The following is a 13,128-nucleotide window of genomic DNA, read 5'->3' on the forward strand; positions in this document are numbered from 1 at the left end:
TTCCCTTCGCCGAGACACAGCTGCCATTGCTCAACAGTCTCAGTAATTAAATAATATTCACGAAAATATTCTTCCATCGGCATATATTTTGACTCCAATATTAACTGTGTCCAAACGGTCTTCCAAAAGTCTTTGGTAAGAATGAAGTCCCGAGAAACGTAGAAAAAGTTCTTAAACAACCATGAGAGGAAATGTTTCAGTTCCTTTTGAGCTTGAATTAAGCTAAAATTTACAAATCGTTGCTCAAGAATCTTTTCAAGTTTAAGATAAATGTCCATATGCAGCTCGGAGAGCCAAGAGTCTTTCCACGGTTCCTCCATAGTTTAGAGATGGAATAGCAAAATAAAAACAAGAAGAGAAATCCAGAGTTTACTCACAAATCACAGTCACTGTCCTTAGGGATCAGGGATCGTTCTGCTCGCATTAACCACCATTTGTTACAGCGGGGATACTGCAACATGCGTATCAATCAACAAGGCCTGTGGAAAAGAAACATATATGGACAAATTCTTGATAGCTGTTTCAGAGATGTTTATTTCTCCACCCACATGGCCGGGGCTCTGCCGAGGAACTGCGGCAATCACGGGACCCAAGGGTCCTTGCCTGTGCAGGGGAACACAAACCAACCAATGGGAACAAGGCTGACCAGGGCAGGGAAACCCCTAGTCTCCCCCCAGGGCCCCTCTCCCAGGACCACATGGCAGCGGGGGAGCCCCAACATGAAGCTCATGTTTTTTTGTTATCACATTTTAAACTAGAAAACCACAGAGACAATATTAATGATTGCTTTATTTTTGAGAATAACCACCCATAGATATGCCCACAGTCAAGGAACCCAAGTTCATTTTTCTGCTCCATTGCAGACTGTGCAAGAATTTTGAAAACCACTTAACCCCCATATCTCATATCCCCTTCAGTGAATGGGAATCATAGAATCTCACCATATGAAAGGGTTTTTTTTTAAGACTAAAATCTTTAAAAAAGCAAGTTGTTCATGTGTTGCAGGAAAGGGGACCAAGTAAATAAAATGGAGATATTACTCTGTAATCACAGATGTGCTGTCCTCCTGTGGTGCTTCTGACATGCACACCAACACTGCAGGATGCAGGCAGTGCCTGGACCATCATTAAATGATTAAATTCTTGTCTGTTGTAATGCATTTTGCCCCTTGTGTAGCTTATTAACTTTGCTGTCACCATCATTCAACAAGCAGATACATCAGTTGATAGAAAAAATGCCAACGTGAGGATAGCAAGTTCATAGGTTAAAAAAGTCATCTTTATAAATAGACTTGGTACAAGTCATAGGAGTCTGCAAAATGGGCCTGGGAAAATTAGCTGCTGACCTAAAAACACTTCCTGTTGGCTGTCTGGGAATCCATTTCACACAGTTAAAAGTGACAAGAATTAAAGCAGCTAAAGAAGCAGGACTTTATGGTGAAGTAAAGAATAAAGTGTCCTAGCAAACATGAAAATAAAACCAAATGCAACTAATAAAAATACAACTAAACTATTGTGCAAGTATTCTAAATAATCAAAAGGCAAAATTAGCCATACTTTTTAAACTCCTAAAGAGAAAATTTTTATATATTTTCAGTGTCCTGCAGTCCTTCTGGCAGCTCTAGAATTTCAGCAGCTGACCAGCCATGGTCATGCCAACTGCCATGGTCATGCCAACCAGCCAACTGCCCCACGACCTGCAGTTGCTTCTGGCAATGTGTGGTTTAAGGGAACTCAGTACAGCCATTTCTGTAGGAAACTGCTGACTAACACTGGGAAGAATCTAGACAATTTGACTTATACGTTAAATTAAAGAAAATATAATTTAATGAAGACATTTTTATCTTGAGCAAGGAACAAGCTTGCTGGTTTTCATTCAAAGTTAATGCTACCCTTCACTGCTGGAACTCTTCAGCTAACACTTTACCCAAGTGTCCTCTGCTGTCACTCAAAAAATGCCCCTTAGGGAGTGCTTCAGGGAATAAAATGCATGCATTAAAACAGGTATTTTCTTAGGTCCAGCTCACTGCATCACCAGGTTTACTGCAGCATACTTCTGTTGTGCTCATGCATGTGACACTTTTATAACACCGATTAGTTCAGTGATGAGTGTCCCTTTACTTTAAAGCTACTTAACTAGAAATGATTTAGAGACCCAGATTTTTACATTCCAGGAACTTTGAACTGTCACATAATTTGGCAGTTAAGGTCTAAAGAATAACATAAAAGTATTTAACAAGATATGATGATAAATTGTAGCCCTCCTAGATAAGCTTGGCTCCAAACAGAAAAGACAGACCTCCTCAAATTCATTTTGAAAACCATGAAAATATCTTGTATAACAAACGACAGAATATCTGTCTATAAGCATATGCCCATTTTCTTCAAATTTTATAGTAAAATTTCTAAATGACCTTTCCAATAAATGGCAAAAATGCAACAAAAAATACTTTTTCGTTTCTGTAATCTCTGAGTTAAAATAATTTCTAATACTGGGTGAGTTACATGAATTATAAAATTTGGTACAAGATTACAAAGCAAACTTCCTTCTTTGGAGTGCTTAGGCAATTCAGGTCAGATGTTTGCAGCTGCCCCTTAAAGACTGAAGACCAGTGAAATCCAATCTTCGGACTCTAATTATGTATTCAAGCTTACGAAGTCTATAACCTGAACCTTAATTGTTTTTGTCCAAAAGAAAGTTGACAAAGATACAACTCACTGTTTAATATGGTGGTTTATCCATAAGGATAATACAGTATTTTGTCTGAGTCTGTTAATTGGTTTCATAATTTTCCCAGTTGTTCAGACTGAGTTATCTTAAGACTTCACAGCTGGTGTGGAATTGCCTACATAGCTAAAGTATGTGTCTTGGTAATGGCTAATATTTCTAATCAAATATGTGTTGGCAAAGTATTTAGGTTGAGGATAAATCAGACTGCTGGCCACAATGTAGCAAACAAAAGGAGAAAAAATTATACGTTATGTAATGCAAAATAAATTTTCTATCACTCATCTAGAGCATTAGGACTCACAGACTCTTTGAGTTTGATCTATACCCTTAATCATGCACAATCCCATTGATACGAGTTTTAAAAAGTGCCAAAAACAAAACAAAAAACTTAAACCAGCTTTGCAGAACAAAACTTCCCAGAAGAACCACTTGAAGAAGCAGAAATACAACCACTGAGTTAACTGCCTCACTGCAAGTGCTCACTCTTCAAGATATCCTGCTTAAACTTAATGTACAATTTTGCAGATGCCATCACAGTAGTAAATGTATCAGGGGCCCCTGCAGAATAGAGCATCAGTAAAAACTGCATGGTAGGGTCAGTCTCAAAGATTGAGTCAAATTGCTCTGGCCTAATGACTGCAACACTTGAATGAATATACAAGGACCTTTTCAGAAGGGAGTTTTGCCACTCTGAGCTTTGGAGGTAAAGGCCTCCTTTCCACTGAAAGTAAACAAGATCCAACAGCCTAATTTTCACTTGCACCACAGAAAATCTCAGTTTACACAGAACTTCTTCTAGATCCTACTAATGGTACACAGAGTATTTCAAAATGGCCAACACTGAAAGATACAAAACTGTCCCTCTTTCTGGGACCAGTACATAACCAGAGGAAGGAAAATCCTTGTGTGCAATTCCTTCTGGATGCATGTGAGTTGGGAACTTTTGCTGCCCCCGATGATAGTTTCCCAACTTTTACATTCATCTCCTCAAAACCACAAGATATACTATCTGGCACTCACTGTGAATCATGTGTTCACTGTTACAAAACCAGCTGTCCTGATCTCCCACATGCAGGATAATGTCTGTTTCCCCCTGCCCACATTATTATTTGTATGGCCATAGAGGAAGCTCTATCAGCCTGTTCTGCTTGAAGCTAAATTGGGCAAAGTTTTCAGCTAGTCTCTAACCCAGCTAACCATGTAATTGTGCTAACATTATTACTGGCTCAGGAGAAGCAGTGGAAATATGTGACTGGGGAAAGATAGGACTGTTTTTCTGGGTCATGGTCTCACTCAAGGAGCTTAAGTGACTGAGACAGCAGCCTAAATTTTCGAATCATGTCCAAGAGAAAACATATTCTCATGAATCCTCTCTGTAACTACTCTTACATTGCCAGTGGCTTTTGCAGGACATTTCAATGTTTCTTCTAAGGTGCTGAAATAAAAGCAGGAGAGGATTTTTAATCATGTGAATTTGACTAGTGCCAGACGACTGTAGCTTCAGCAGTTTATTTTAAATCTTCCACTGTGCTGTTCTCTTTGTTGTGGTTATAGCATTTGCTTCCACTTCAAGAACCTGGAACATCAGACAGCATTGGTAAGCACAGACCAAGAATCAGAAATATATAACACAGATGCTCAAACAAGCACTGGCTTTTTACTAACCTGTTACATTTACCTATCATGCTGGAAATAATAATTTTGAATTATCTCATTTCACAAGTACAGTTGCTGGATCTCTGCTGATGCAATACTTGAAACATATTTTTAAGTAAAAGATGGGAAGTTTTCTACTGTGCCAAAGGGAAGTTACAATTGTAATGTTCTGTCAAAGGAGAAGTTATATATTTTTTGACAAAAATTTTCATGGAAATGAGAGGCTATATAACCAAGTGAAAACTAATCTCTTTCAATGCCACTTCACTTCTCAAAAAGAAAACACTAACAGCTATTGCACAATCACTCACCCACTCCAACTTACTATTAGTTAGACGTGTGGAAACTGCAAGCTATGTGATTCTACTTCCAAAGTTGTGATGTCATGCTGGTCTTGACTTCTAGCAACCTACTTGAGCATAAGAGGAGCTGATACAATAGAGAAGATTGAGAAGGATTTTATCTGCCTGTTACCTTCACAAAACCAACAAAAATATGTTACATCAGGATATAACCAGTTACAATAAATTTGAGGTGATTTACCCTTTGAGGAAGGGCCTAAAAATGCAAGGCTTTCTCAGTTCTTCCTAACACCTCTGAGATTATACAGTATTATTTTTATGTGAAACATTGGCATGAGAGTCCTAGAAAACTAATTTTCACACACTTGTAGAACAAGCGTAGGCTGGAAGAATTAAATCTTAGCTTCCTTGCAGCTGTTTCAAAGTTTACTGAATTCCACTGTAAATAAGAGAAAAATTATTCCTTCAGTTCTTGAAGTCTAGGTGAAGAGTGGGCAGTTTTAGTTCTGAGCACTTTTGAGATAAAGATACTTGTGTATTGTTTCACGTATCTCACAAATACTTTTATTTACAGAAATACTTTTTTTACCTGTTACTGTACACATCTAGGACTTCCCCTGGAAATATTTTATGGGCAGAGATCAAGGTTTTTCAGATTTTGTCAATCATTTCAAGACCCTGATATGTTGATATTGGACTAATGCATTGTCCATGTCATCTGCCTGTCATCTCTACCTACACTGATTTTTCACATTTCCTGAAAAGTTTACAACATTGTATATTCACAGCTGTGTATACCAAGTATTCTTGCTTTTTCTTGTCCCTGAAATCTGAGAAATCCTACTTTCTTTTCTCTGTCAAAGCACTCCAGGGGTTATTTTCATTTCCAAAGGAGGGACACAGGCCCTTTTTAATACCTTTATTTTATACATCTTAGCATCATTTACATCTTTGAAGCTTCCCTCACCCACAGTACAAACAGTGATGAGTAGTGGCTGTCTTGGTTATTGTACCCCGTATACTCAAGAAAAAATTGTCCATCTACAAGTAACTTTGGAATATCTATAAATGTAACTTAATAAAGAAACAATTCCTACCTCCACTGTCAATTTTCTGCTGCAGAACTTGGAATCTGCATAAGGCACAGGTTTGCCAACAGCCCTGGGACAGAAATCCCAGCTCAGGCATATCCCAATCCTTGTGTACGCACAGGAGTCCACCACCTCCATCCTGTTTTAGGGCAGCTCTCTGGGGAATACACATTTAAAGTGAACCTTGCCTCATTTCTGTACTTAGCTAACAAGTCTGTCATGGTTCAAGCCCAGCCAGCAGCTCAGATCCATGCAGCCTCACTCTTCTCATGTTGGGATACAGGAGAAATTGGAATAGTAAACGTGAAAAAACTCACGTGTTGAGATAAATACAGCTTAACAGGTAAAGCAAAAGCCGTGTATGCAAGCAAAGCAAAACAAGGAATTCATTCACCACTTCCCATGGGGAGGCAGTTGTTCAGCCATCCCCAGGACAGCAGGGCTCCATCACATGTGTCAGTGACTTGGAAAGACAAACACCACTGCTCTGAACATCCACCCCTTCCTTCTTCCCCCAGACTTATATGCAGAGAATGACACCATGTGGAGTCATTGCATCAGCATGTGGATATGCCTTCAGTCAGCTGGGGTCAGCTTCTTGTGCCACCCCAGCCTCCTCACAAGAAGCAGAAAAGGCCTCGATGCTGTATCAGCACTGCTCAGCAATAGCTGAAGCGTCTCTGTGTCATCAGCACTGCTCTCAGCACAGGTTTGAAGCACAGCCACATACCAGTTACTATGAAGAAAATTAACTACCCCAGCCAAAACCAGCACAAAATCAAAGAAAGCAAGATTAAGTCACTCCTACAAAATAAAAATGCATTTTTTACAAATGACAAATAGAATGCAAACCCTCAGACTCCAGTGATACAAGACCTTATCTGACTGTAGAACAAGTGGATTTAAACACTAGGCCTGAATAAACCCAAAACCCAGCTCTCTAACAAGGCCTGAAACAGAGAAATGTTGCACAACTGGGATTAGCATTTTTCACATTGGATCCATATACAAGATGTGGGACAAATGCTGTTTTCAGCTCAAACATCTGCACATAAAGCTGTGCTATCTTCACTAACCACCCAACTCAGCAGAACTCCCATGTGATTTACAGAATTTCCTTTGGAAGACTATCATCCCCAAGCATTGGACAGGAAGCTTATGCAACAGACTGAAGTATCAGGATTTCACTACTGGTGAAATAAGGTCTATTTAGACCTTATTCCTTATCCTTATTCCTTTTTGGCTATAGTGGGAATAGGAATTGGCTTACAAGTTCACAGATTTGAGATTCTGAAGCCACAGAAGTAAACACCACAATGAGAGAGGCATTATGCCATTAACTAAGCATTATCAAACACACATTTGCTCCAGGCATTTAATGTATGTAGCACAGAGAAGTGCACATGAGATATTCTGTTCTGCTCGTTGTCTTATTTTGAAATGCATTTTAATTGCTTAGTCCTGTTCCTTCATCACATATCCATGGGGAGTATAGGAACTACCATATCAGAGCAGGCACTCTAACCATCTTCTCTTCTTGTGTTACGGACATCACAGATATAAGTTAAATGGCATTTGTGGTATCAGAACAGTTTCCAACAAAAGAGAACCCTGCTCACCTCATTTTATACTTTCCAGAGTTGATTTTATGAAAAGCCAGAAACAGATGGAATCTTCATCACACCCACTGGTCTTTTCAGATCAGAAGAGACCAATGGAAGATATCACAGGGAACTTTAATGTTCTTCTAATCTTTCTGGGGTTTCACACTCCTGAGCTGTCAAGAAAGAAGCTTTCACTGATGTTTTATGTTTGATTTGAGTTTAGGGGTTTTTTTCCTAAAAGAAAAGAGATTAAACATTATTCCATTGCAAACCAAGTATTTTTACCAGCCATAGCAGAAGGCAAGTGCCTTAATCACTAACCAATTTCCTTTATACAATAAAGGGAAAAACACTGCTGAAAAAAGTATTGAGGTGCTGATGGGTTGCCAGAAGAGACTACCTCAGGGTCTGTGGGAGTTCCTGAGAAAGGAATACATGTCTCCATCTCTTTTTGGGAAAATAAGGATCTCAGTTTTGCAACTCTTTATACCATTGTTATTTTCACCATTGATCTGAGTGTCTTGAAGTCTATAGTTACTCCACGGATGTGTTGGAACCCTATTATGGTGGCCGGTGAACATACATTAAAGGAACAGAGAGTTTTCAGTCAGACAAGTCCCTAGTATCACAAGAACCACTCTATGTTAGGGTGACCAGAAAGGTTTCTCCCAGGATGTATAGTTCTGTTATGTTAATCTATCCCAGTTTGGATTCCCTGGTTGGCTGTCGGTCTCTACCCCTCGTCACTCCCCCAGAGTTCCCCATTGGTCCCTGTTCCCCAGTCCCGCCTTTTCCCCGCCCCCGGGTAAAACTGTGAGTTTCAGGATCACGTTGGTATTTGCCTCTGCAACCTCCGACAGTGTAGAAGCAATAAGTGCTCCTGCCAGAACGCACCCAAATGCCCTTCTCAACTCTTTGCTACCGAGTGTAACACTGAACCCACCCGTGCTTCTGTGCGTGCATGTGGGACCCCACAGAGCCGGGCAGGGACAGTATTAAATGGCGCCTCAACGTGGACAGCCTCGGACCATCCCCGACAGCATCTCCAGTAGTTCCTGGATTTAAGTCGCATTTGAGCAGCCATAGCCCCAAAGAAACCTCTGAGTTCTATCAGGGACTCAGCGGGGGAGACCAACAACCTTCTAGGGAAAGAGAAGACTGGTCTAAAGTTGGTGGACCATCCTCGAGACTTTTATTTGACCCTCTAGGGTAATATGGGTTACTTTTGTATCCTTTTTTTGTTAATTGCCTTTTATCTCAAGGGTTGAGGAGAGAGGAAGATGGGGGCAGAGTTTTCTCATCTCCTGCGAGGAGTTTTTCTCCCAGTTCTAAGAGTCCTTGTTCGGGAAAATTTTCGTTATACCAGGGAAGGTTTAAAACATTTTGTTCAGTGGTTATTTAAGCAGTGGTTAGTTGAGTATTTAAAACGCTTTGTGCGATGGTTGTTCATGTTGGGAAAAAGTTACCTGCTTTACAAGCTAGCAAAAGCTGTTGATAGTCTTGTGAAATGGTTGGGAAATGTTAACCCCAGTTTTAAAAACCCTTTACCACTTCCCTCTCCCTGCATCCCTGTTCCCTCTTCCCTGCTTCAAGAGAAACCGGGAGATGGATTCTGCCAGAGTGCACAGGTTTGCTACCGTCTGCCTGCCTCCTCCTGATTTCTTTTGTTCCCTGCCCGGGGTGGCAATGGCCAGGCTACCCCGAGTTCCTCCCCAAACCTTTTCCCCGTACCCATTTCCCCGGTTTTCTCTACTTTAAATTTGCTCCAAGATCGTGGTGGCAACAGAATCGGTCCTGCAATCGCAGCTGCTCCCTTTATTTTTAATTCTGCCGCCTCCACTCCCCTCAAACAAGATGGCGGACGGCCCGTGGAAGCCGCGGCAGGCGTGGCGGGCTTTTTGCACACACGCGGTCCCCCTCCCCCCCCGCTCCCGCCATGTCCCCGCGTGCGGCCCCCCTGCCCCCCCCACGCCTCGATCCGTGTTGCGTCAGGTCCCTCCCCTTCTGCCGGGGGTCCCTTCCCAGCCGCGGACCCTGCCTCTTCCCCCTGTGCCCTCCATCGGTGGTCCCGCTCGTGAGACCCAATCCACATCACGTTCCCACACGGCCGAGGCCGAAAGTGGGGGTGGTAGCAGCCGGGGAGACTGCGAGATGCTCGGGGACAGCGGCCCCTCCCGTGTCTCCCTCCCTTCGCTACCCAGCCATAGAAAGGCTACAGCTATGTGCGCTGGAGCACAAAGCGCTGTGAGAGCTGCTGCACGAACGCAGCGCCCGCACCTGCTTCATGAGGGGAGGTTGCGAAGTGTTGGCACCCGCGCCCGCCTGCGCCGAGCCCTGTGCTGGACCAGCCGCTCCTGCCAGGCTCAGCCTGCCCCTGAGCGCCGGCTCTGCGCCCCAGCCGAGCTGGCTTCGAGCCCCAGTAGAAGCCGCGAGCAAAGCGGCAGTCACCCGCTCGCAAAGCCCGCGGGGCCGCCCCGGCGTCACGACCCCAGCAGGTTCCTACCGCGGCTTGAGAAGCCCCAAGCCAAAGCCGTAGAGCGGCGCCGGCACCAAGCCAAGAACAGCTGCTAGAGCTGCTGTCCGAGAACGCCCGACAGCTAAAGTCTGGCAGCACCTACAGCCCCGGGCCGGACCTTCCCCGGTGGCCCCGTGGGAGTTTCGAAATAAGCCCCAAGGAGCCGCAGCTGCAGAAAAAAGCGGCATTCGGGGACTCCCGAGAAGGCTTGACACAGCCTGATGATACCAAAAACAGAGGGGATCTAGTGCCCTCCGAACAAATACTGATAAAGCGGCGGCAGCTTGGCAAGTGCTAGAAAAGCCTGACCCCGCCACTCTCAGTCTCCCCGGCGGCGCCGCAGCAGAGAGGCAGTGGTCGCCAGCCCCGCCAAAAAGCACTAAGGCAGCGAGCAGCACACTCAGCCCAGACAAAGGCTGCCGACTGACCCCTTTGCTCTTCTGACCGACGCCGGACTGTCCTTCCTACGCAGCTGCTTAGACGGGGCACATGCCCAGCCGCTTTTCATCACCGCTGCCGCCCAGCCGCCCGCGACCCCCTGCCGGCTCATGCCTGGCTGCCTCTCCCCGCCGAAGCGGGGGCACGCCCAAGCCAGACACGCTGCTAGCCTGGGACCGAGCCCTGCGCAGCCGCTTGCCACGGCCCACCCTGGCCGCCCACGTGGTGCGAGGGTTGAAAGGGGTTCATTCTCATTCTCGGCCGGGTAGACCTGGCCTTCCCCGCTATGGCAGCAAGCTGGAGCCACTTCCTAAAGGGACGCTTCTCCCTGGCGCCCCCCCTCCTGGCTCCACTGCTGCCATGCGAATGCCCTGAGGCTACCAAGCCGCGGCTGCTGCCGCTCTGCTCCTCCAGCTGTGAGAACTCCGCCCGCGTGGTGTCTTCCATGTCGACCCTGGCCACACCCTCTGCTCCTGTGCTGCAAGAGGAGCAGAGAAAGAGGGGGTTAGCAGGAGCCAGGCTGTAGGACTCAGACTGTTCCCAGACAGCTGCGAAAACATCGTAAGGGAAGCAGTCGACTTGACCAGCTTGCAGGTGCAGCTAGAGCAAGCAGAAAAGTAGCCAAAGAAACAAAACAGTAAATTCTCAGATTCTGATGCTGAGTGTGAAGATCAAAAGACTGGGGTGAAGAAGCCGAAGGCCACAGATGATACCTGGAAACTGCCAGAGGAAAACAAGCCCTGCACCAGCCCAGCAAACACTGTTGCTGTAGGCACAAGGCCAAACAAGATGAACAGGGAACAGTCAAAAGACCAGACCACTACTGCTTGGCAACAGAGATGATGCAAAACAGCACCAATGTCCACCACAGAAAGACTCACCGTCCTGCAATCAGAACTACAAACAAGACTTCGAACGGATAAGTCAAGACACCTGTGGTGTCTCCCCAAATCCTACCCCATTCTGTTGCTTTCCCATCAGTTAATATTCCCCACCAGCACCCCTCTGCTTTGTCTTTCCCACAGCCACACTCCCCAATACTCCTGTTGAGATGTTTTCTGTTAACTTGCACCCCTTTCTTTATTCCCTAACCACGTGTTCCCATACCTTTGTTTAGTTATACCATTCCCCTTTCCCCAGACTTTGAAGTAAGAGAAGGGGGGAAGGGAAAGGCCCCCCAGTTTGAAATTGCAAAATTTTAACTTTGTTTGAAACCCCAGCAGCAGCAACTGCCAGAGCCTGTGCCCGCATTCACCACCATGATGCCCAGCACCCAACACCTATCACCCTGCCGCCCTCTGGATGCTCCTGGTACCACCAGCAGTGAGTGCTTGGACTGTGCTGCAGCACAAAGAGAACTGTGCTGCTTCAAACTCGCCTCTGCCCGTAAGAGCATCCATTCTAGCATCCAGAGAGAAAATCCTCTGAAAGATTTGAGGACTTGTTGGGACATTGGGTTGTGGGTGCTTCTGATCACTTTGTTGTTTTGTGTGAGTTTGGGATATTTGGGTTTTTGGGTCCCTGGGGGAGGCCTCTTTGCTTAATACTTTAGAAAGGAGGAAGTGTGGTGGCCAGTGAACCTACATTACAAGGAACAGAGAGTTTTCAGTCAGACAAGTCCCTAGTATCACAAGAAACACTATGTTAGGGTGACCAGAAAGGCTTCTCCCAGAATGCATTGTTCTGCCCTGGTTGGCTGTTGGTCTCTACCCCTCGTCACTCCCCCAGAGTTCCCCATTGGTCCCCGTTCCTGAGTTCTGCCTATTCCCCACCCCCAGATAAAACTGTGAGTTTCGGGATCACGTTGGTATTTGCCTCTGCAACCTTCGACAGTGTAGCAGCAACAAATGCTCCTGCCAGAACGCACCCAAATGCTCTTTTTGACTCTTTGCTACCGAGTGTAACACTGAACCCACCCGTGCTTCTGTGGGTGCACGCGGGACCCCACAGAGCGGAGCAGGGACAGTATTACCCTATTATGTATGCAATTTAACTATATGGACTAAAAAAACCACACATTTTTACAGATAACTATTTTAACACACTTATTTCAACAAGCTGATCTGTTGAATTAAAATTAAAAGCCTTTGCTATCCTACCTCCTAATGCAAATCAATTTATGTAGAGAATGGTGAGGTGCACAGAAACTGCAAGAGCTTAAGACAACCACTGGTTTCCAGATGGGATCGAATGGGTCAGGTATAGAGAACTGGAGAAGCAAGATCCGTAACAACGCTGTAAATCAGGATTTTTTGTGAGGTACTGGTAAGACAAAAGCATAAATACAGGATTAGAAATAGTTTTCTGTCTGCACAGAGAACTAATCACACATGTCCTAAAGCTGTCAGCATCAGTGGCAAATGGTACTGCAAATGAAGACAAAAATATCTTCAAACATTTTCAGATATGCACTGATTATTAATTTATGTTGTTCATCTGAATAACATAACTTTTGAAGTTGACATTGGGAACCCACATAAACTAAATAACTATCTAGGTTAGACTAGATATTTGGGTCGGGGAACTTTATTGCAATATACAGTTTGTACGATGTTCAAATTTAAGCCTTCCTCCCTAACAAAGAAAAATAAAAAATAAATCTTGCAAAGAGTTTTGGGTTTTTATTCTGCGACTGTTTCACAGGTAACAGGGAACTCTCATTTACAAAACATTGCTTACAATTAACTATTGACAAAAATCCAACAATTTTTAACAAAATAGCTCAAAACCACTTTATAATATCCTCCTGGGATTGTGTATTTTCAATTCCGAATAAATAGCTGACTCATTCC

The 13,128-nt window shown here is 44.3% G+C and overlaps 1 long non-coding RNA gene across 4 annotated transcripts; it reads right to left on the bottom strand.

Annotated features, from left to right (window-relative positions):
- Positions 1-328: 328 nt before the first annotated feature.
- Positions 329-12,032, bottom strand: LOC125319110. 4 transcript variants are annotated; one of them, XR_007200610.1, is made up of 4 exons: positions 10,327-12,032; positions 7,399-7,617; positions 5,786-5,936; positions 1,850-4,815 (listed from the first exon to the last, which is right to left on the bottom strand). It is a non-coding gene; the product is annotated as an uncharacterized LOC125319110 (long non-coding RNA). The 4 variants fall into 4 exon arrangements; XR_007200614.1 differs by having other exon boundaries at positions 1,850-4,306; positions 4,712-5,936; XR_007200592.1 differs by lacking the exons at positions 1,850-4,815; positions 5,786-5,936 and adding an exon at positions 329-479.
- Between the last annotated feature and the right edge of the window lie 1,096 nt (positions 12,033-13,128).

This window comes from Corvus hawaiiensis, chromosome 1, assembly GCF_020740725.1.
Source record: "Corvus hawaiiensis isolate bCorHaw1 chromosome 1, bCorHaw1.pri.cur, whole genome shotgun sequence".
Classification (NCBI taxonomy): domain Eukaryota; kingdom Metazoa; phylum Chordata; class Aves; order Passeriformes; family Corvidae; genus Corvus; species Corvus hawaiiensis.